The following is a 25,482-nucleotide window of genomic DNA, read 5'->3' on the forward strand; positions in this document are numbered from 1 at the left end:
CACTGTCATTTGCTCTTCACTATTTTTAGTACGTGCTTTTTATAATTATCAGTACTTGTTTTTTAAATAATTATCAGTAATTGTCCAGATTGTTAACTAATAGGAAGCTAGAATACTGAAACACAAACTACTGGGGTGCAGTCTAGGAATGGGATATAATTGCTCAGGCCCTGATATTGGGTTGATTCTGCACCAAGCCTCAGTTTCCCGATCTGTAAATTGTGGGAGTTCATAGTGAGCTCATCATGTTGTTGTCAGGATTAAATCAGACAAGATGTATGTAAAGCACTTAGTTGGCTGGCCTGCTGTAAACATCCAAATAAAAGTTCATCGCTAGATAAATTATTGTTTCACCTTAAAAAAAAAGTCATTTCAAACGGGCTTTGTGTGTACAGAGAAGCCATTCCAAGGTCAGGATTAAAGTCAATATCGGGGTTGTAAGAATAAAGTTGATAGTGTGTTTATCTGCAATATTCATATGCCTGCTGTATTGGAAATCCAGAGATAATCTTCTTAGTGTCAGTCAACCCTCTACTGCTTCTGCCTTGCATTCGCAAAAACTCAGCTGTCCTTTTCCGCTTTATGTTGCCATTTTAAGATTGTTGGCATTCCCACTTCCTGTAGCGGAATTATGGTCTTTTTGGGTGTCACTTAAATATTATAAGGTTCAGCTGAATCTGCTTAAGAACTCTCAAGACACTGAGCACAAACGTTCTCAGTTGTGTGATGATGTTTGGAACGTCCTTAGGCAGAGCTGTCAGAGGCTGAGGGTGTATCCTACACACTTAGCCGTGTTGGAAGTTCAGTTCATAACACTTTGAAGACCGAAAGATACTTAGATATGTCTAAGATCATTAACATTATGAATTTATTAGCCACCAACATCAAGTGCACAAGGCTATTAGAGCAAACAAGATAAAAATTAATCTTTAACTGCCAACAAAGAAAAAATTGAAAAAAAAGAGGTGAAAATGCAAATATATATTCTCAGTGTACAGAAGAATTGCAAAATTCTGGACTGGCTAAAGTGTATTCTGCACAAGGGTTATGGAAAGATTGAATAAACATGAAATATTCATGCTTTAAGTAATCACTAGCTTGTTCTAGTATCTCTTATTAATTTAACAATTAATAGAAACTTAGGAGAGAAGGAAGAACACTGGCTCAAAAAAGTTGGAAATATTGACAAAGTGTGAACAAAGTGATGCGTGATGGATGATAGAATCTAAGTAATTAGTATAGAACATGAAGGCAGGATGGGTTTGAAAAGGATCTGAGAAAGTAGAGGAGACAGTAGACCTAGAAATTAAAAGATGTGGTAGAATGAGAATTAAATATGTCAAAGTCAGACCAATTCTAGATAACAGGTGACAAAACTGGCCCCTGGTCTTGTTCAATTGTCCTATTCTTGCTTATCTGCAGTATTGCTACCATGACTGTTACTTTTGGAGACAATATGGACTAGAGATAAGTTAGCTTTATAGCATTTGAAAAATGTAGCAGGATGCAAGCTTACCTTTAAGGGAATGAGTCACTCTCTCTATTACAGTGTGGAGATACCAGTCTGTCTTCCTACAGAAATTTTTACACTAATTTGACTGTTTTGTGATGTGGTTTGGGATCATTTGGATTCAGAGAATCCTGTACATGAGCCACTATTTTGTGATAATATTTTCTAATTTTGGTTTTAAATTTTTTGGGGGGTATAGTTTCCAGAATTACCTGAAAAGAGTGGTTCAGATACACGTTCTACAAAAAACTGGGTATTAAAAAGAGTTCATTGCCTGCTCAATTGCATAGTAGTTCTTAGAATTTTTAATGACAGGAGTTTGTGAGCTATAGACCGAAAAATGATCAAAGAGCCATTAGCGCTAACCTTACTTCTATTTATAGTTATCATAATGGCCCCCAGCCCTGACTGCGACTCTTGTTCAACTTCAGTCATCCAGAACCCGTCACCGAGGTTTCAATGCATTGACTTATTCTGTTACTTAAAGTTTCACTGATGAATGTTTTTTTCCTATTTGGCGCCTGCCTTTGGAAAGATAGCTGCAAGCAAGGAACACTCATTAACTCAGTTATACATGGGGGGAGCGTTGAAGAAAGGCAAACTTTTCTTACTGATGTAAAGTCATTTTTGGAACTATTAAACCTCTAGAGGAGAAAATGATTTTGCAGTGCATATTCCATACCTTGTAGAGCCTGTCACAAACACAGCCACTGACGTTTAAAGATACTCTTTAAGAAAACACAGCTGGTAGGCGTAATATTTAAATAGTGCCCCGACGTGATGCCCGGCAGCTGCTGCTGCATCACTTTCGAAGTGCATAATAGTCAAAGTGAGAGCAGTCTCCAGGGAAGTGTTCGGAGAGAGTGAACGGAAACTTGTTCTCTAGTCTTTTCTCCCGGATGGGAAGCAATGGCGTGGGGAGAGAGCGCGGAGGAAGGGAGAGGTGCAGAAAGGTAGATTCTTCTGTGTAGGTGAGTGGATGAGATTATAAAGCAAGTTAATTTGGGCTCTGCTGACTTATTTATCTGTCCCTGGCACTTTTCTCTGTACAAGCCCAGGAAGCCATCTCCTTCCTGAGGTTTTTAATGAAACAATTTACTTGAAATAATAATAAAAAAGAAGAGCTTCACATGCTCTTGCATTTAAATTGGAGTCTTTCCTCTCCAGTGTAGGCCTTGTCGTTGATCAGTAACACTGGGATGAAAATATCCCAACTATCTCTGAGAAAGGTGGATTAATTCGCTTGTGGTACACTAAATGATTTGGATTGTTTTTCTCCGTCTCTTAAAACATGGCCATGACAGACATTGAGAAAGTTAATTAGTGTATGGTGTTTTTTTCTTCTTAAAAAGAAGACAACTATTTAAAAAACAAAAATGAGAAAAAAAAGAAGGTGAGTTTTATGAGATAGTGACCAACATTTCTCCCCAGAAGTTGTATAGTTCTGACTTTAAAACCGTGGTGACCCATGTGTCTCCCCCAAAGTTGTATAATTCTGACTTTACACCTGATTTATAATTCAAACTTTAAAGTGGATTCAGACTGACTGTTTGTAATATTCAGGTTGTACCATCCTGTGCAGAATGTGAATCCAGAGAGGGCAAGCACTTTATTTTGGGAATGTTTTACTTAGTGCCAGGTATTCTGTGAGTACAAAGTGTGAATTGATGTTGTTGACTCCAGAGATACTTATGTTTGGGATTACATTTTTGTATACTGAATTTACTTTAAAAACCGTATCAGATTGAAGTCCGCATCTTTTTGTGTTCAAACCGTTAGAATGATATTCTTTACTTTTCCAATTATTTGTTCCACTCTTTGAAAATCACTGATGTTAGCAGACTCTTCATTATATTTAAATACATTTATGGAATCACAGGTCTCCTCTTTAAGATGCTATTTCTTTGCTCCTAAGTAGCCCTCAGAGAATTCACTACAACTTTTAAAAATCTAAAATCCTATGGAAGCAACTTGTGATTTTCTTTTATATTATATTCCTGTGTCAAATAACTTTTACGGTTGAGAACTTTTTCCTGCCAAAACTAAATTCCTCCCCTTAAATTTTAAGCCTATACATCAGAACCCAGAACAAGAGCCTGTCTAAGCTGTACAAAGCTATCATTCTCTTTTTCGCCTGGAATGGTGAGATAGAAAAAAGAAAGCTGTTTGGTTTCACATAAGGAGCCAATTTTTCATCTTGACAAACTCATGTGATTACTGTATTTACTGATAGGGTTCCATGACCAGTCTTTGAGTCATCTCTTTAGAGATTTTACCACTTTTGACTGTAAGGGAAGAGAAGGTTATGTGGTGCTATTTCTCCAAGAGTGTCTAGGACTTGCAGAACAAACGCTATGGGAAAATAATTTCACCCAGCAGGCTCTAGGATACTAACAGCAACTTTCTAGGTGATTAAAATTTCAAAAGACCTAGATACCCATTTAAATGTAATGGGATTGAAGATGAAAGTGCTCAGGGTGTTTGGTTAATTCCTTAGGATCTAGCTTAGACTTGTTACAGCTAATGTCCAATTAGAGGACAATGTCCGTTATTAGCCTAAAGGTTTCTCTAAATTTCCATTTTCAATGCAAATCTAATTATCACAAACATATTAAGTTATTGGGGATGAGTAGAGCAAAGAGGAAAGGATAATCGTTGCATATTCACCATTGCTTCCATTTATAAAGACAATGCACTGTTGGAGATCGAAAGGTAGCTAAGACAGTGTTCTTGCTTTTAAAGACTGAATGTTCTTGAAAGTGCAAAAGGTAAGTACAAAAGTATGGCTTTCATAACGTGAGAAGACAAGAAACCCAGAAATGGAAGAAAAATAGTAGTTGTTGGGGAAAGACCAGTATTGCAGTCACCTATACTGAATAAAGTGCTGAGCCACAAGGGTGAGGAACTATGCGGAATTGAAGAAGAAAGGGTATTACTTGAATTAGAGCTGTAGCTACTTTGAATAGCAGCAGGAGCTGTACAAATATCTCTTTAAGTGACATGAATGAGAGTACATAGTCAGGTTTTTATAAAAAAAAATTCCAAGTCTTTCCTTGAATTTATAATGGTTATTTTTATTGCTTTACGATTTAGGATTACTGCCATATTGAAGAAAATGAGGACAAAAACTTTTCAGTCTTTCCAGAAAATTGTCTGGAAGGAGAAAAAGAAGCAGTACGTGAACATGACAAATCAATGAGTTGAGGTGGTCATAGGATGTTCCAATTATTTAAATGTTAAGGCTAGTGTATGTCTTTTGCAGTGCCTGGTTGTCTTAAAATCAATTTACCTTAAAAGTTTGCCTCTCAACCAAACAATAAATAATAATCAAAATGTATAATTTCATATAGCATGCTTCTTTAAACATTCATTTTATTTTTCACATTCTCAGTGAGTGAAAAGTAATTGAAACAGGATGTAGGGGGAAGAACAGTCCTGTCTCATGACTACTCTGAAGCTGTTTCCTCATCTGTAATGTCTATGCTGTTAGTTTTGATAGGGGACTGTGTAATGCAAAGATTTGAATAACTTGCCAGCTGCTTTTTGTCACCTGGGTTGCCAAGGAATAACTGTGATGCAAAGGACAATTAAGGCAAAGGTGTGTGCTATTATCGCCTGCTAAGGATTTGACCACATTACCCTGTGTTGGCTGGGCCTGGTGGCTCACATTTGTAATCTTGGTACTTTGGGAGGCCAAGGCAGGCAGATCACTTGAGACCAGGAGTTCAAGACCAGCCTGGCCAATATGGTGAAATCCTGTCTCTACTAAAAATACACAAAATAGTTGGGCATGGTGGCACGTGCCCGTAATCCCAGCTATTTAGGCGGCTGAGGCAGGAGAGTTGTTTGAACCTGGGAGGTGGAGATTGCAGTGAGCTGAGATTGTGCTACTGCACTGCAGCCTGGGCAACAGAGTGAGACTCTGACTCAAAAAAAAAAACAAAAAAAACAAAAAAACAAAACCTTGTGTTGTATATTCTTCTGGTGAACAGAAGGAACAGAATGAATGTGAGCCTCCAAAGGTCATTTTCTTGCCTAACTGAAGGTTTAGATGAGAAGCAGAGCTGGTGGCCTCCTTATTTCCTTACTTTTTTTTTTTTTTAATTACTTTACTAGGGTACATGTTCAGAATGTCCAGTTTTTTTTACATAGGTGTACATGTGCCGTGGTGGTTTGCTGCACCCATCAACCCATCCCCTACATTAGGTATTTCTCCTAATGCTCTCCCTCCCCTTGTCCCCCATCCCCTACAGGCCCTGGTTTGTGATGTTCCCCTTCCTGTGTCCGTGGGTTCTCATTGTTCAACTCCCACTTATGAGTGAGAATATGGCGGTGTTTGGTTTTCTGTTCTTGTGTTAGTTTGCTGAGAATGATAGTTTCCAGGTTCATCCATGTCCCTGCAAAGGACATGAACTCATCCTTTTTTTTTGGCTGCATAGTATTCCAAGGTGTGTGTGGAGAAATAGGAACGCTTTTACACTGTTGGTAGGAGTATAAATTAGTTCAACCATTGTGGAAGACAGTGTGGCGATTCCTCAAGGATCTAGAACTAGAAATACCATTTGACGCAGTCATCCCATTACTGGCTATATTTCCAAAGGGTTATATATCATTCTGTAAAGACATGTGCACATATGTGTTTATTGGGGCACTATTCACAATAGCAAAGACTTGGACTGGATAAAGAAAATGTGGCACATACTTCCTTATTCTTGACTCCTGTGGTGTTACCTCTCCGATGAGATTAGAGGAAACATGAAGATGAATACAAGGTAGAAAGAACATTCCTTTTTTGAGATATTAGAGAAGAGCTAGCTTAAGCCATTCAAATCATGGTTGTTTTTTCTTAGATTCTACCATGATCCTACTATGTCTTTGAGTGTGCCTCACCGGTGCACCAAGGAGGAAATCCACATCACAGGGGAGGAAAGAGAGAAAAAGAAAAGTCACAACTACACAAACAAAAACAGACAGTTGTGCCTCTCAAGTAAAGTATGAAAAGAGAGAGAATAATTGAACAAAACATAATCCAGACAAATAATTCCAAGTAGATGGCTGACCCACTGATGTGTTTATTCATGGAAATCTTGCAGAGTGTCTACTGGGTATCAGGTATTTCCTTAGGGTCTGAAACAGACAAGGACCCTTCGTTCGTGGAAGTCACCTTTTAGTGGGATGGGAGGAACAATAAACAAGTAAATGTGTAGCTGAATCATATAATTTCTTCCAGTTGTTAAAATTATTGAGGAAAAAATATGAGCTGAGAGTGGTGGCTCACACCCGTAATCCCAACACTCTGGGAGGCCTGAGGCTTGAGCCTAGGAGTTTGAGGTGGCAGTGAGCTATGATGGTGCCACTGCACTCCAACCTGGGTGACAGAGTAAGATCCTGTCTCTAAAACAATAGAAATAAAAATAAATAAGTAAAAATCAAATAAAATATGGTGTTGGGGTAGTGAATGGAGGGGGCTGAATTGAGTCTGACCAAATCTTTGGAGAAGGCATCACCATCCAATAAATACTGACAGATTTGGTGTCTATCACGTCGTAGGCATTGATCCCATTGATCACTGCCTTTTTCACCAAAAACCCTTTCCCTGATTTTCTAAGTTCTATCTTGTCTCTGTGACACTATCTGGGTACTGTACTCTTTAGTCTCTGCCTACAGGCTGACACATATGACTAGTGTCTATACATTAAGACTGCTGGATCAGGTGAAATCGTATGAGATCATATACAGGAAACTCTTTTATAAAATATATTCAACAGCTATTTATTGTACACCTTCTATATGGCAGACATACATTAGTGAATAACACACACAGACACATACACACACATACCCTGCTTGTGGTGTTTATGATTAAAGATAGAATATAATTATTCTTTTTTTTCTTAAAAAAGGCAAACTTACGGCTAGAATTTCTGTAATGAAGCCATTTTAGTTTGTGTTCTATTATATTGAGATGTCAAATATTTGCTAAACAAATACTGCATTATATTTATTTAGAGGCATTTTCACCTGATGTTCCTATACCTTGCATAATTGCTTTATTCTGAATCAGGTTTGGTCACTAAGCAAAGTGAGGTTCCTATTTTGACTTGATCATTCAGTATTTTGTATTTCTAGCCTTCTGGCTTATCCTACGATTTTATTTTGCAAAAAATTTGTCTATTTTTGAAGTTATTCATTATAGTATAAGCAGACATAAAACTATAACTTCTATATGCCTTATGGTTCAATCTGCTACCTCAAAACAGCTAGGTGAGTCTATTTATCTTTCCTGCTTTCTAATGTATTTTAGCAGACTAAGGAATATTGGTTAAAGATGCAGAAACATACATCTTATGAGAAAATGGGTCAGCTTAACATCTTCAACTCTGAAATGGGAGTGAGGCCCAAAACATTCACAGCGATAAAATTATTCCTTAACTTACAATGATTAATGAGAAGAAGGTGCCTCTTTACCTGAGCTAAATTCTACAGACGACAGAGCAAATAGGAGAGAAGAAATACAACTCGATCTGAGTTTTTTTCATGACCCTAGTGAAGGTTATAACAACAGGAAACTGATGAGTCATACAATGTCTATTTTCCCTTAGGTGAAAAGACCTCACTTCACTACTGTATTGGTCCATTTTCACACTGCTGATGAAGACATACCTGAGACTGGGTAACTTATAAAGAGAAAGGGGTTTAGTGGACTCATGGTTCCACATTGCTGGGGAGGCCTCACAATCATGGTGAAAGACAAAAGGCACCTGGCTCAGACAAGAAAGAATGAGAGCCAAAAGAAAGCGGAAATCCCTTATAAAATCATCAGATCTCGTGAGACTTACTATCACAAGGACAGTATGGGGGAAACTGCCCCCATGATTCACTCGTCTCCCACTGGGTCCCTCCCACAACACATGAGAATTAAGGAAGCTACAATTCAAGATGAGATTTGGGTGGGGCACAGCCAAACCATGTCAACTACCAACCTGCAGACTCCCATAGGCAAGTGAACTGCGTTCAGGGTGTCCAGGCAAATGATATTCAGGGAGAAAATGGAATTGTTTTTAAAAATGTACCCTATAATATGTGCTCACGATTGTTTTTTGCGGTGAAAGTAAAGTAGTAAAATTAACTCTGCATTCTAGGATTTCCTTCGAAAGTGGCCAGCTCCCCTAATTCTATGAGAACAAATTTTAAATTAGAAAAAGGAAGCAGAGAAAAATAACGAAAAAATGTCAGATACAAGAGTTAACACAGGAAAATAAAAAAGAAAATATTAAAAGAAAGTATGACTCAAATCCCCCATGGTTCCCCCACCAGTTCAACTAAAGTAAGTGATGAACTATTGTGAAATTCTTCCTCATCTATTTTTTTTAAATGGCTGACACATTCATGATAATATCTTGGATAGAACCTTTGGAGATTGGGAGAAATTATTTTGTTTGGAAATCACGTTGTGACCTGGCATTTTCAGATTCTGGCTGTGATGCTGCCTGGCCTCTCGAAAAGGGCAAATGAGTGACTGTCAAAAAAAGAGAATCCATGAAAAATGACTGGGTGGTAGTGACATAAGACAGAAAAATAGGAAAAAGATGAGCAGAAAAATTAATCTGACGAGGCTTTTTATTTCAGACAATAGTACTTTTTTGTAGTTTTTTTTATTTTTTATTTTATTTATTATTATTATTTTTTAAGAAATGTCATTTTCTAATCCTACATGTCAAGATAGATGGCTATGTGTTGTTTTACTAGCCAGGCATGGTGGCATGTGCTTGTAGTCCCAGCTACTCAGGAGGCTGAGGCAGGAGAATTGCTTGAACCTGGGAGGCGGAGTTTGCAGTGAGGCAGAGGCTGCAGTGAGCCGAGATCGTGCCACTGCACCCCAGCCTGGATGACGGAGTGAGACTCGCTCTCAAAAAAAAAAGAAAAAAAAAGATAGACGGCTATATGTTGTTTTCTGCTTAGCTTATCCAGAACAATCAGGCAGGTGCATGCAAGAATATTTTCCTCTTTTTTTGTGTGCCATCAAATCTATTTTCTATCATCAAGACACTGTTCAACCCAAGGCACCTCTGACAGGCAGATATATAATTACAAAACATTATGTTTTAGCCTCCATAACATTAGTTTGGCTGATACTTCTACTACAGCGATAACCACTATATTGAAAAAGCACGGATTATGCCTGAGGACAGAGTTGTTGCTTCAGCAACTTGAGTTGGAAATTAATCAATCTGAGATTCTGTGAAATTTAATTCAGAAACTGCTGGCTTTAAATTTGAATTTTGCTTTTTTTTTTTTTTCAGGGGGCACCAAATGAATTTATTGTACTCAAGGACAATAATTAGCCCTTGCCTGTAAAAGAAGGAAAATTCTGCTTCATTAATAGACCCAAGAGAGGAGGCTCTCTGAACTTGCTTTAACATCCAGCTGGTAGAGTCAGGATTTAGCAGAGAAATATCTGGGCTGCAAAGGGATTGGGGGCTTTCCTCCTAGGGACTAAAACACTGCTTATTGTAAAGATTTCTATTATATTAGGGTCAAGGAGAATTGAAAAATAGGAGGAAGGAATCAATTTCGGGCAGCCAGATTTTATTTCTCCTGTGGGCACATATGATGCTTGGGAATTATTATGTTAAGCATAAACTTAATAAATGTTTTTTTTCCAGTTCTCCCCATCATAGTTATATAGGCAAGTGAAAGGTTGCATGTTCACTCAAGGGTATTGGGTTTCAGATTAAGGTGCTCTATCATCCAACAATTCAAAAGACACTGCTGGACCAAACTCATTTCTATGAGAACATAGCAATGGGTTAAGGCAAATGGCAGTTTCAATGTTTTTCTCTTCCCTTCATTTTCTGGTTTGCTAGTGTAATGATGTCAGATTACCTTAGTTAATGCTGTCCGATAGAACTTTCTGCGATGATAGAAATGTTCTGTACCTCCATAGTCCCCTATGGTAGCCACTCATCACATGTGGCTACTGAGTGTTTGAAATGTGTCTAGTGAGACTAAGAAATACATTTTAAATTTTATTTAATTTTAGCTGATTTAAATTTGAATAACTAAATGTGGCTAAATGCTATAGCATTGACAGAAAGATCTGAAGGGTGGAATAAAACCATTAATGACGCATTGGTCTACACTGATTAGGCTTCTTCGATGCTAGCATTAGAATTATTAAAATGTCACGTAATGTTGTCACTTCACAAAAATAAATTTGCTTTGCCTTTTACTTTTTAAACCAAGAGAGGAACATGCATTTTCAGATCAGATGAGCGGTTCAGTGAATATGCTTTCATGAACAATTTTACTTCTCCTATTTGGCATAGGAAATTGATCTCTGAGTCAAGTAAAGGGAACTCTTTGCTCCTGGAGAAGACACATCATGACACTCAGTGGTAATTGAACATGAATTGTCTGCAAGTTGCAATATCTCAGTTGTGTTCAGGATTAGACTTGCTTTCTTCAACAGGAGAGAACTGTCACTATTAGGTGAAGGTTATCAGGTAAAGTGTTCAGGCGCTCTGAACGTTTTGTGTTACAATTGTGTTTGTATAACAAGGGATGGACTTTTTGTATTGCAGTTGTAGTCAATAATAGATGTTTAATGCTTTTTTCACTAATTATTATTACAGTGAATTCTGTTATGTGATCTTTTGCATTCATGTGTTAACTACGTTATGAGAGACAAAACATAAGCTCACATCAAGAACCAGAAATTTCTCTCTTTTAGGATGACAGGTAGAACATACCCTATCTTAATCTCGTATAGATGCCAACACTTTTTCATAATAGATAATTTATAGCATGCCAACAAGAGATGCAAATATAAACGTGAGCTACTGAAATGAATTTCTATCCCTGTGAACTTTCATTATGCACCATGGAGGCGTTATCTAGGTGTTAAAGTTTTCATTCCGTAATGCATGAAAGTTGCATTTATATAACAGTAGTGGCGAAATGATAACAGCAAGCCTTGCGGTGGCTAACAATTTGGCCTTCTTATCTTCATATTCACTGTCATCCTTATTCCTCCTGTTTCCAAAGAAGACACTGTCAGTGGTGTGCTGGAGTGTTCATGATGGTTGACCAGAGCTGACTGCATACCTCTTATCAACTCCATGTTCAGTGATACCATGATGGGAGCTTGAAATTGGCCATGTTGCGAGTATGTAGACCAAGAAATTGTCAGATGCTACAGATCAAAGCTGGTTTATTTTGGGAGAGATGATTGTTAAACACTTACCAGCATACTACTGGATACAGAGGTGACCAGCTCTGTCCTAATTATAATGGTGGGGACAGAAGTAGCAGGGACAGGAGATCAGGGAGCTTTTTCTTTTCTAATCCTGTCCTCCCAGTTCCACTGAAAATGTTCTGTTTGCCAATCAGGTAGAAATAAAGTCTGAGTCAAAATGTTCCACAGTTGTCTGTACAGGCTTGATGGTAAGCTTTAAATAATTATTTAGCCCATGTATGGTGGCTCAAGCCTGTAATCCCAGCATTTTAGGAGAACACCTTGAGCCCAGGAGTTCAAGAACAGCATGGGCAGCATAGCAAGACCTTGTCTCTACAAAAATACAAAAAGTTAGCTCAACCTGGTGGTGTGTGCCTGTAGTTCAAGCTACTTGGGAGGTTAGGGCAGGAAGATCACTTGAGCCCAGGAGTTTGAGTCTGTAATGAGCCATGATCCTGCCACTGCACTCCTGGGCAGCAGAGTGAGACCCTGTCTCAAAAAAGTTAACTAAAAAACAATCATTTGTAAGTCTCTTATATAAATAGAACCCCCACTGCAAAGAGTTTAAAGGAATTTGTAACGAAAGTTGGAGCATCCCAAAGCTGCAGCCAAGCCTTGTCAGTGACCCATCTTATTTGGGACCCTGTAGTAATTACAACCATTGCCAAATCCTTTCGTGTTAATGGAGAACATTGAGATGCAGAACTTAAACATGACTTTGTACTATAGCCATGCAAAGTAAACCCTGTGTGAGTTTATGGTGGGGTTTGACAACACATAGAAAAAATATGCACCCTTTTCAATCCTAAAAGTAAGTTCAAGTTCGTTATACCGTTTGTGGGGCTAAGGGCTTCTTTCTATTAGGTATAGCTCACTACTGTCTTTAATTTTAGTCTTAATTCTGGGTCCATGATTTTCTATTGTTATACTTTCCTTCATTTCTACAGACTTCAATCTCATCTTGACTTAGGTAATGAAAAGTGGATGAAGCTGGGAAAATTGAGGGACTCTAGGAAATTTAATGGATAGATTATGAATATTTATGAATTATTTCACATCCTCTCTTCTATTTCTTGCTTGTCAACTTTCTTCTACAAATGTTTTGCTAAGGTAGAAAGACCAATCAATTTCAATATATGAAATATGTAAAATGCTGTCAGTCTAAAGAATTGCCCTCTGATAACATTACTTTTAGAGATGTTTCTAGACAAGGCGAGTAAAATTGCACTCAAGATGTCTACTAAGAATGAGTTGTTATAGTAATACTTTTTACTAAAGGGACTTACTCATTTTTTTTTCTCCTCTTTCCTCATTTTGAACTTTGTCCCACTTACTAAGCTCTCTTGTGTTGTATTGGCATTCTTCTTCTCCTAATTAAATAAAAAAATCCCTCAAAACCCATGTTCTTCAGAATATTTGGAGAGAGGTATCAGGAAAACTTACTTACCTTACCTAAATAAATTCCAGAAGGATCTCACTCCCAGTGCTGTCCATTGAGAACATTCCTAACATACTTCAGTAGATCCCATTCTGAGCTCTACAACTGTGGACAGTCATACAGTTTATGAGAATTTGGGGGTGACAGTGTGTTCAGGGAGATGCAGTGCCAAATTCTGAAAGCTGATTGCTTCGTTAGGGAGACTGGGAATGTTGGCAGCACGGAAATAACTTTTCTTTTGGAAGGTTTGCTCCTTGCAACAATAATCTCACTTCAGGTGCAAATCAGCACATGGCAAAATAATAATCCTGGAATTCTGATTCTTTTGAAGCGTTGGAGATAAGTAAGAGTTCACCTCCTGTTTCTCAAATGGGAGTTCAGACATTTGAGAAAGCCATCTACCTTTTGGAGAATATAGCAATAAAAACAAACAGCCCTTTTTTCAAGTAAAAATCCAAACAGTAACAAGTTTTCCTGCAGTGCTTCCTTTCAGAGCATGTGAAAGAGACTAAAGGAAAGGCAGAGGGGAAAAGAATGAAAACAAAAATCTTTGACAACTTACAAGACTTAAATAAAAGAAACCTGAAGATGCTCCGTATAGCAAATACTTAACAGATGCATACTTACAAAACATTTCATGGTGTTCAGTTTGACTCTAGACAGGTCGACTTAGGAAGCATTAAAGGAAATGCTAATTTTTCATACAACCATACTTCTTATCCTGACATCTAAATGGTATTCAGAAATTCCTGGTGCTTGAACTCCAGTTGCTTTTTGGCTGAGTTTTTAAATTCTATAAGCCTTCTTCATGTATATATATTGAAGATAACCATGATACTTATTTCACAGGTTTATTTTGTCATTATTATTTACTTTTATTTTTACTTCCAAGTCATACTATGATTCTATTTAGTTGTTTTCATATCTGTTGCCATTATCTTAGCCCAGTTGTCAATCATCTCTTACCTGGAACGCTGCAATAATTTCCTACTAGTCTTTTCTTTCTCTCTTGATTTTCTCCAGTTCTTACCATATGGCACATAAATTTATATCTGGAAAAGAGAAGTAAAATTGTACTCAAGATGTCTACTAAGAATGAGTTATTATAGTAATACTTTTTACTAAGGAAACTTACTCATTTTTTTCTCCTCTTTCCTCATTTTTAACTTTGTTCCACTTACTAAACTTTCTTGTGTTGTATCAGAATTTTCTTTCTCCTAATTAAATTAAAAAAATCTCAAAACTGATGTTTTTCAGAATATTTGGGGAGAAGGTATCAGGAACACTCACCTTACCTAAATATATTCCAGAAATATCTCACGCCCAGTGCTGTCCATTGAGAATCTTCCTGATATACTTCAGTACTTCCCATGCTAAGCTCTACATCTGTGCAAGTAAATTTCTGTGCAACTGGGTAAGAAATGGAAAAAATCAAGAAAAAAAAAAAACCAAGATCAGATTATTTACTTTCTCAATTAAAATAATTCAGCATTTCCCTTTTGCTGTTAGAATAAAATCTGAACTCCTTTCACGGCCTGGAAGGATTTAAGAGATCCTGGCTCTTTTATTTTATTTTATTTTCTCTAGGTTGCCCCTTCTGCCTGCTTGGAGTTTCTTTCTTTCTTTCTTCTTCTTTTTTTTAAATCTGTCTCCAGTTCTTATTATGGGTGGCTCTTTGTCCTCTGCTGGGCCCATTCAAATGATGATCTTCCTTGTTCCTTCATTTCGCTTGTCCACACCTAGCTACACCATGCTTATTTTCTTTAGTGCAATATAAACTTACCTTTAAACATTGATTGCTTTCTTGTTTGTGTTTTATTTCCCCATAGGAATATAGGCTTTTCTGAGGTAAGGAAACTTGGATATCTTGATCACCATCGTATTTCCAGGGCCCAGTAACCATGTGGAATAACATGTGCAATAACAACTAGGACATATTGAGAACTCACTGTGTGATAGGCCCTCTTCTAAGGGATTTAGGTGCCCAGACTGATTTGCCTCTCACAACTTGTGGGGTAGGTATTATTTTTGCCCCATTTTACAGATAGGAATTTAAATATGGCCAAGATCATTTAGTTAAAAATATTCATAATCTATCCAGGCTGGGTGTGGTGGCTCACGCCTGTAATCCCAGCACTTTGGGAGGCCAAGGCAGGTGGATCACGAGGCCAGGAGATTGAGACCATCCTGGCTAACATGCTGAAACCCTGTTTCTATTAAAAATACAAAAAATTAGCCGGACGTGGTGGTGGGCACCTGTGGTCCCAGCTACTCAGGAGGCTGAGGCAGGAGAATGGCGTGAACCTTGGAGGTGGAGCTTGCAGTGAGCCGAGATCATGCCACTGTACTCCAGCCTGGGCAACAGAGCGAGACTCTGTCTCAAAAAAAAAAAAAAAAAAAAGTAGCCCAAAGGAGACTAGCTGCAGAGTTCGACTCTATACTCGTTTTCTGAATCCTAATTAATATTTGTTGAATAAGTCACTGTTTAGCGAATTGTACATGCCTCACATTCTAACAAGTGTTAAAAAATTGAAGCTATTATTCATATTATTTTATCAATATTGGAACCTTTTATTCTTATTGGCACGCTGTCTGAAAGCTGTATTGATCAGGGGATGAGTTAAAGCTCTTAGAAAGTTGTGCATGTTGCTGACCAGACCGTGAAAGTTCTCCCAAGTTAGCTATCTATTTATAATAATTTGTGGCAGACCTACCTAGAGTCAAATCAGCTGATTTTGCTTAAGGCTATCTCAAACAGCCTTGTGAAATGTGAATCTTCATTTTAAATTTGAGAATCTAATGCTACTTGATGTTTCACAAATCTTATTTATAATCAATGTTACACTTCTATGGAAGCTATAAAACATATTTCAGTGACTGGAAGCCATTCGAAAGATTATCTAGAGATTTAGTACTTTTAAATTGGAAGCAGAATAAGTTCAGGGGTTGAGCAACAGAGGGGAAACTCCAGGGCTGAGTCTTCATCTGATCCCCACCACACTATCTTCTGTTGGTCTTTGCTCACGTCGATCAAATTTGACCTCTAATAAGAGACTTAAAACAACAAAAGGAGGTGCATACTCATTCATAGTTTTAAGTTGTTGCATCAGTTTGGACTAACAACACATCCACAAAAGACTGGTTAATATGCTGGAGATATGAAGCATGTTTGGACAGAATTCTGTTTGCAGAGTAGCGGGGTTTCTCACCTTTACTCTAAGGGTTAGATAGGAAGTCCTGATCGTCTTGTCTCATGAAACTATTAAGATTTGAAAATAATAGTACATGTAAGAAATTTGTGCAGTGCTAGACATATAGTAAATGATATATTTTTTCTAAATTGCCCCCCCCCCACCACTTTTTTTTGAGAGACGTTCTCGCTCTGTTGCCCAGCCTGGAGTGCAATGGTACAGTCACAGCTCACTGCAGCCTCAACTTCCCGGACACAAGTGATCCTCCCACCTCAGCCTCCCAAGTAGCTGGGACTGCAGATGCCTGTCACCATGCCCAGCTAGTTTTTGTATATATATATATTTTTTGTAGAGACAGGGTTTTGCCTTGTTGCCTAGGTTGGTCTCGAACTCCTAGGCTCAAACAATCCACTTGTCTCAGCCTCCCAAAATGCTGTGATTACAGGCATGAGCCACCACACCTAGCCAAAAATACCATGAGGCCTTTTTTTCTTTTTTTTTTAAATTTGAGACTTCCTGGAAAACTAAACAAATGTGTGAATGTGTAGAGAATGACTCACTCTTATCAGTTTCTGCGGTAATACACAGGGTTGATTTATATATGTCAAGGCAGATAATATAAGTCTTACAAAACATGGCACAGTAATGACTCAAAGGACAGAAGCCTGAAGTAGGTACAGACTGGGGCTTCCTCTCTGAAGGGGCCTGGATCCATCAGAGACAAGTTCCTACCTATTCCTTTTCCCACTGGGATGCACTGTGGTTTCTGAGAGGCACTAACAACGTGTGCAAAACATAAGAGCTCAGAGGCAGTTGTTTAGGACTTGTTAGTTCTCACGAGCTGCCATAACAAATGGCCGTAAATTTAGTGGCCTAAAACAACAATGTTTATGATCTCACAGTTCTTTAGGCTGGACATTTCGTAGGCTCAGCTGGTTTATCTGCTGTGGATGGCACAAAACTGCAAACTGAAAGCTATGGGGGAGAATCTGCTTTTAGGCTTATTCAGGTTTTAGCAGAATTCAGTCCTAGGTGGTTGTAGGACTGAAGTTTCTGTTTTCTTGCTGGCTTTCAGCCAGGAGTCATTCTCAGCTTTTCACAGCTGCCCATGTTTCTTGACTTATGTACCTCTGTGTCTTCAAAGCCATTTACAACAGGTTGATCTCATGCTTCCTCTGTCCTGCCTGCTCTTCTGCTGCATCTCTCTGTCTTCCTGCAGCCAGCAGAAGTTATCCATTTTTAAGATTTCATGTGATTAGATTGGTCCACTAGGACAATTCAGGATTATCTCCCTGTCTTATCCTGATTGCATTGGCAAGGTCCTTTCTGCCAGGTGTATTAGTCCGTTTTCACACTGCTATAAAGATACTACCTGAGACTGGGTAATTTAAAAAGAAAAGAGGTTTAATTGCCTCACAGTTGCATATGGCTGGGGAGGCCTCAAGAAACTTATAATCATGGTGGAAAGCGAAGGTAAGCAAGGCACGTCTTACATGGGCAGGAGAGAGAAAGAGCACAGGGGAAATCGCCAGTTTTAAAACCATCAGATCTCAGCCTAGTGTGGTGGCTCACACCTGTAATCCCAGCACTGTGGGAGGCCAGCGCAGGTGGATCGCTTGAACCAGGAGCTCAAGACCAGCCTAGCCAACATGGTGAAACCCCATCTCTAGTAAAACTTCAAAAAGTAGCTGGGCATGGTGACCTGTGCCTGTGATCCCAACTACTCGGGAGGCTGAGACAGGAGAATTGCTGGAACCCAGGAGGTGGAGGTTTCAGTGAGCTGAGATTGTGCCACTGCACTCCAGCCTGGGTGACAGAGTGCAACTGTTTCAAAACAAACAAACAAACAAGTAAGCAAATGAATCAACCCATCAAATCTCCTGAGGTCTCTCTCACTCTCCTGAGAACAGCATGGGAGAAACCACCTTCAAGATCCAGTCACCTCCCACCAAGTCCCTCCCTCCACATGTGGGGATTACAATTCAAGGTGAGATTTGGTTGGGGACATAGAACCAAACCATATCACCAGCTGAGGTAACATATTTACAGGTTCTGATGATTCTTGCTGTGTTCTTACACAGCCTTTCATCGGGGCTACACAGAGAACAAGCAAGCTCTCTGATGTCTCTTCTTCTTTTTTTTTTTTTTTTTGAGACGGTGTCTCATTCTGTCACCCAGGCTGGAGTGCAGTGGCGTGATCTCGGCTTATTGCAACCTACGCCTCCCTGGATCAAGTGATTCTCCTGCCTCAGCCTCCCGAGGAGCTGGGACTACAGGCATGTGCCACCACACCCAGCGAATTGTTGTATTTTTAGTAGAGATGGAGTTTTACCATGTTGGCCAGGATGGTGTCGATCTCTTGACCTCGTGATCTGCTCACCTTGGCCTCCCAAAGTGCTGGGATTATGATGTCTCTTCTAATAAGGACTCTATTCCTATGTATCAGGGTATCACTTATGTGACCTTATTAACCTTAATTACTGCCTTAGAGACCCCATCTCCAAATGCAGACTCACTGGGGGTTAGGGCTTCACCATATGGATTTTGGAAGGGACACGAATATTCAGTTCATAACATGGATGTTGAATGGGCAATGGAAAAATAAGCCTGGAATTTGGGAGAGATGTCCAGACTGGAGATATAAATTATACATTTGGGAGTTATCTGCAGGTACTTGAGAATTATAAACATGAGACAGATGAGATTGTCAAGGAAAGAAATGCAGATAGAGATGGGAATAAACACTGAGGCCAGAGGTTTTACAGTAGGTTTAAGAGAGAAATTGGAGACCAGGGATAAAGATGTCTCCTGAGGAGCTTTGGCGCAAAGGAAAGCAAGGCAATGTGGTGCTATCTAGTGGAAGAAATGATATCAACATTTATTTTTAAAGATTGAGCATTAATGGAATATAAACTGATAGAAATAATCCAGTAGTGAGGAAAAATTGATGGTGTAGCAAAGAGAGGAAAGAATCATCTAAGTGCTATCCTCATATAAGTTAAAGGGGATGGGTTATAGTGTACAAGTCCGATAAGCCTCTTTGGAAAGGAAAGGGAATCTTTAATCTCAGGGAAAAGTTGGGAAGGCAGAATGGGTGAAGATGCTGGTTGGAGGATCCATAGATTGTGAGGGTTCTTTTCTGATTGAATAAAGTAGGAAGCCAGATTGTCTGCTGAGAATGAAATGAGGAGAAAGTGTTGAAGGTTTGATGATGGAAAGAAGATGGGAGATAGTCATCTTGAGAGAGTGGAGTATGAATGGGCAAGAGAAAGTATAATATGATTTCCAGAAAGCATGAAAGGCTTGGTTCATGGTCATGAATATAAAGCAACTTAAATGTGGGTTTTTCTTTATCTAGATTCATCCACCCAAGTGCAGGTGAGAAAGTAGGCAGAGAGTTGGATTTTACTGGTATGTGATTTTGCCAGGGAAAGACAAGGAAAAAGAGGAGTAAAGTCATTGAAGGTGTATGCAACAGTTTGATGATAATAATTGCTGGTGGCATTTTGCCTGAGTAAAGAGGGTGCAGTGGCTCATGCCTGTAATCCCAGCAATTTGGGAGGCCAAGGCGGAAGGATTGCTTGTGCCCAGGAGTTTGAGACCATCCTGGGAAATATCACGTGACCTTGTTTCAATAAACAATAATAATAATAACAGGGACGTAGAATGTAGGGGGTGTTCAAAATATCATGGTGGTGATGATAATGGATTGGAAGTGCCGGTGAAGTCTAAGGATTGTGTGAATTGGGGTGCTATAGGAAGTGAACTAGAAAGATGCAAGGTGATAATAAAAGAGTAGGAATCCTGACATTGAGATTATAAAGAAAATGCCGTTATTGCTAGTGACAAAGTCTGAAATGGCCATGGGAATGACTGTAAACTTATAGGTTATGTGTATGTGTGTGTGTGTGTGTATGCGTGTTTTAATATGCTCTGTGGAAAGAAAGAGTAGTACTGTATCCCCATAGCAGGGGGTATTGAACCTATGTAGAATTTCTAGAAAATAGGTAGTAAGAAATAGTACACGATCCCACCTCATCTCTATTAAAATATGGCTTTGATGACTGGTAATGATTTTTTAAAAGTTTAATATGAGAAAGTGATTCATGGTTGATGACAGCAGTTCCGAATCTGTAAAAATGCAGAACTTTGAAAAGTGTCTTCATCTCAAGTAACTTTGATATATATATGCATATATATGTTTTTTTCTTTTTTTCAAAGTTTTGAAATGTGTGGTCACTGTGCAGCTCACTGCCCATCTGGAACCTACTCAATTCATAGACATTTTCAATCTGGTTTCTAGGCAGTTCTCTTTGCAATGAAGCAGTACCTCCATGAATACAAAATGATTTATGGATAAACTAGAACCATAGCTTTTCTGCTCTTCTTCTGACCTTTTAGAGTCAAATGCAAAATCCAATATCACAGACGACAAATTTTTATAGGATCACAGCATGACCTGGAATTACTTTCATTGCACGTAAGTAGTTGCACTCTGATCTAGAAAATCATAGCTTATTCACATCAATGGCTTTTCATTATTCCTTGCTTGATATTATAGGTTTAAGTTCAACTTTAAATATATCTCATTTGTTAGAAAGGTGTGGGTCTCTAATATGTGCTGATGACTTTTAATACTACTTCAATACTCGTTTCATTTCACTGAAATATGTTTGTAGTAATCATATTGTTCAGACAAGAGAACAATGTCTGAGGCACAATTTGATTAAATTATCTGCAACCTCTTGCTGATGGCATTAAAAATGTATTTAGTTGTTTATTTGCATTTTTATATATTTATATTAATTCCAGATTACATAAAAGAAGTAAGGCAGCTTATGACACTCTGTGTTTGTTATGGAAACTTTTTTGCCTTCTTTTTCCATTGAATCCCCATCCGTGCTTATTTGCCAGCTAGGTTTAGACAGAATTCTCCATTCCTTAATTGTACTTGCAAATAGAATTCCTTGCTTCTTGAGGCTTCTAACACAAGCTCTGGACTCATGATTTTAACTTTCTTTTTGGTCCTTAGCATTGGGTGCCAGCCAGGCTAAACTTGGCAAGAATATCCCACAGGTAAAAGTGGTACCATATTTATATTTATTTATGCCATCATGTAATATGTGAGACTGAATATGAATAAGTACTGGAATGAGCAAACCAGGTAAGCCAAGTGATACAGGCATTTAATAGAGAATTAGGATTTGGCAGGGATGTTTCTTTGTTTCTATTTGTTTTGAGAGGATATTTAATTTTCAGGGTCTTCTCAAATCCGAAATATCAGAAGCAGAAAGTCTTTCTTTGGACTTGGAAACTTTGTATACTCTTCTTGATGACAGTTGCAAGTGCTTTTACAACTTTTTGACCAGATTCCTGGTTTTGGTCTCAAAAAGCAGAAGGGTGGGAAAGAAAAGAATACAGTATATCAAAGAAAAATTTTAACTTTTTTTTCTTTTGAGAAGGTTAGTATTAGCTTCTATGTGAAGGTTTCAGACTCCTTAAACTTCTCAAATACTTTCTCCATTAAGCACTCATTGTCTGATATTTTCCCCAGTAACTTTCTCTTCAATGGTTTAAAGCTTTATTCACAGTTCAAATACAAATGCCTATAATTCACCTGCCCAATTATTTCAGGCAAGTGTTACATGCTTGGCAACTCCCAGTCCTCAGGGCACGTTTTATAAGAGATCTAGTAGGAAGGGTGATGATGGTGGAAAGCACTCACTCTCACTTTCTTACAATCAAATTTCTCCTCAGTTGTACTCACCATATTCATGCCCGATTCTCTCTCTTACTCCCTCCCTCTTTTCTTTCTTCCTTTTTCTTCTCACTCTTTCCTTCTCCTTTCTTTCTCCTTTCTGCTTTTCCGGACTAAAAATTCCTGTTGAACTAATTCCATTGTGAATTTCAGAAAAAATTACAGGATATGTCTCAGTTTTTTGTTTTTGGGTTTTTTTTTTTTTTTTTTTTGAGACGGAGTCTTGCTTTTTATAAGTAAAAAACTAATGATATATTTCTAAGATTCTTGATTTAATTTGAAAACAATTTTTTAAAAGAAAGTTATCTACAATATCAAGCAGTGATTTGATGATGATGATGATGATGATTACTATTACTATTATCGAGATGGAGTCTCTCTATGTTGCCCAGGCTGGAGTGCATTGGTGCGATCTCAGCTCACTGCAACCTCTGCCTCCTGGGTTCAAGCAATTCTCCTGCCTCAGCCTCCTGAGTAGCTGGGACTACAGGCATGCGCCATCATGCCCAACTAATTTTTGTTTTTTTAGTAGAGATGGGGTTTCGTCATGTTGGCCAGGCTGGCCTTAAACTCCTGGCCTCCCACAGTGCTGGGATTACGGGCATGAGCCACGGTGGCTGGCCCTTGTCTCAGTTTTGATAATTCTTTTTCATAATCATGTTCATTTTCTCAAACAGTGTAAGCTCATTTAATTGTTGGACCCACTTTTCCCCTTGCTTTTCATGGAAATTTTCATGTGATATATAAAAATGAACTATGTTCCCTATTCCATTTATAGAATAGAACACAAGATTTACCCAGAAGGAACAACAATTGATTTTCTTTTGCTGGATCATTATTATTTGTCTGATCTATCTACTAACTCTCTTCTAAGTGATTAATAATCTCTGTCTTTACTCTCTGCATTCATTTGTCCTCTAATTCGATATTTGGCCCCATATGTTGTTTTCTGCTATTTTTATTTATTTATTATTTTTGTTAGAGTGTTTTTATCCCCAGTTTCTCTTTTTTTTTTTTAAAAAAAAAACTTCACAATCTTGTTTTTTCCCCCTTTATTCTGTTGTCTTATCCTTTCAGTGAGTATCTTATTTTATTGATTTCACGTTGCCCATCAGTTCTAAAATACAAATGACTCATTGTGGAGACTTTTTCCCACTATCCTTTAAGTAGTATTTAATTCCGTTTAATTGAGTCTTCCTTTTTGTTCCTTGTCTTTAAAAAACATTTTGCTTATTTTTTCTTTTTATTTAATTTGATTAAAATTTAAAAATAAAATAATTATTATTCTCTTGTAATTGGAAAAAACTACAGAGGTGTATAAAGAATTTTTTTTGTCCCCCCACCCTCAAGGTTACTATTGCTGATAGTTTCATATACATATTTCCACATTTTTCTCTGTGCTATTAAACATACATATTAATACATATTAATATATATGCACACATAAATACACACATAGCATAGAGATGTATGTAAACATACACATATGTTTTTCTTTTTCTTTCAAAATTAGGATCCTACTCCATATGCTTCTTTGGATTTCAAAAAATTATTTTTAATTTTTACAGATTAAATTCTGTCATTTGTTTCTTTGCAATTTGCTTCTTTGAATTTACCTTTTAAAAATTGGCTTTCTTCAATTTAATAATCTATAATAAATAACCTTTCAAACCACTGATCTAACTCATTTTTTAAAAATAGCTGCTTAATAGTCTATTTTATAGATAGATATGCTATATTCAATTATACTTTTTTTTGAGGCAGAGTATGGATTTTTGGGTAATGGTCTTTTGTTTTTATTACTGTACACTATATACTTTTTTTTTTTTTTTTTTGCTTTAGTAGATACCAATGTACAGATATTCTCATATACTAATGCTTTTATATCTGTTGAATTTAAAAGGGGAATTACTGGGGCAGAGGGTATGTGCATTTACTTATTGGTAGATACTATTGGATTGAAAGCTCATAATACTTTGTACTTACATCAACATTGCATGCGAGTGCCCATTTCCACATCTATTAGCCAGTTCTAGATGTTATAAAATTTTGTTTTTGCTAATATTATGGATAAAAAATGATCTCTCCTAGCTAGTTTGATTTGCATTTCTTGGGCTGGAAGTGAGAATGAGCAACTTTTCAAGTGTTTACTGGCATTTCCTCTTCATAAATTATCCCATTATGCCCTTCCTATTTTTCTATAGAGTTGTTTATCATTTACATCTAGATCTCTATTTGTTCCTTGGACATAAATTCTTTTTTCTGCATGTTGCATGTATTATTCTCCTAGTCTCTGCATTCTGCATGCCTTTGAACTTTATTTATAAAATATTTTATCTTAATTTTATTTTTATTTGCAATGTTACGAACTCATGAAAATTGTTCTCCATAGAATTAAATATTATGCCTTAATCACATGTTCTCTCATGCAGTTTGTATTTATTTTATTTTTTTATGTTTGAGACAGAGTTTTGCTCTTGTTGCCCAGGGTGAAGTGCAATGGTGTGGTCTCAGGTCACTGCAGCCTCCGCCTGCCAGGTTCAAGCAATTCTTGTGCCTCAGCCTACCAAGTAGCTGGGATTACAGGTGCCTGCCACCATGCCCTGCTAATTTTTGTATTTTTAGTAGAGACAGGTTTTCACCATGTTGGCCAGTCTGTTCTCAAACTCTTGACCTCAAGTGATTCACCTGCCTTAGTCTCCCAAAGTGCTGGGATTACAGACATGAGCCACCACTCCCAGCCAGTTTTAAACTTTGTTAATTTTTCCCTGGAGTTTCTAATTCTTGTGCCTTTAAAAGTTCACTCTATCTCTTTTCTAATTTTTAATCTCTTCTAACCTATCTCATCTATGGCACTCCCCTTTAACCCTAGGACCTCTCTTCTGAAGTCTTCTTTTCTTATGTTCTTCCCGTATGGATTGATTTCTATCCGCCTGCTGCACCATTGTTGATGTTCTCCCCTTTATTGTCTTTTGCTTTGACTTCACTACACCTGATCTTTCTGTTCCTGATACTGTTTGGTTTACTCCTCACTTGGCTGGATGGTATCCTCAACCAACTTCCTAAGGAAAGTGTGTAAAATGTAAAATTTAGGCGTTCTGAAAGTGAAATATTACCTTACCTATGTAATTTACAATTTTAACTGGGTAGACAATTTTAGATTGAAAATGAATTTTCTTGCCATTATGATACTCAGTGATGTTCATTAAACGTTAAATTTAAGTATAATTCTTGTTCCTTTGTAGGTGACTTGTTTTAACTTCCTACTTGATGTCTTATGGAAGATGAGAAAATATTCTTCTTATCCTGTTCTTAAATTTTACTGTGAGATGTAGAACTTAAAAATAT

The 25,482-nt window shown here is 37.7% G+C and overlaps 1 long non-coding RNA gene across 1 annotated transcript in view; it reads left to right on the plus strand.

Moving 5' to 3' along the window:
* Positions 1-2,347: 2,347 nt before the first annotated feature.
* The window catches only part of LOC126960615 (uncharacterized), a 246,259-nt gene continuing 223,124 nt past the window's right edge, over positions 2,348-25,482 (plus strand). The window contains exon 1 of the long non-coding RNA XR_007728080.1: positions 2,348-2,481. This is a non-coding gene — a long non-coding RNA (uncharacterized LOC126960615). The remainder of the gene's footprint in view (positions 2,482-25,482) is intronic.

The sequence above is a fragment of the Macaca thibetana genome, chromosome 8, assembly GCF_024542745.1.
Source record: "Macaca thibetana thibetana isolate TM-01 chromosome 8, ASM2454274v1, whole genome shotgun sequence".
NCBI lineage: Eukaryota > Metazoa > Chordata > Mammalia > Primates > Cercopithecidae > Macaca > Macaca thibetana.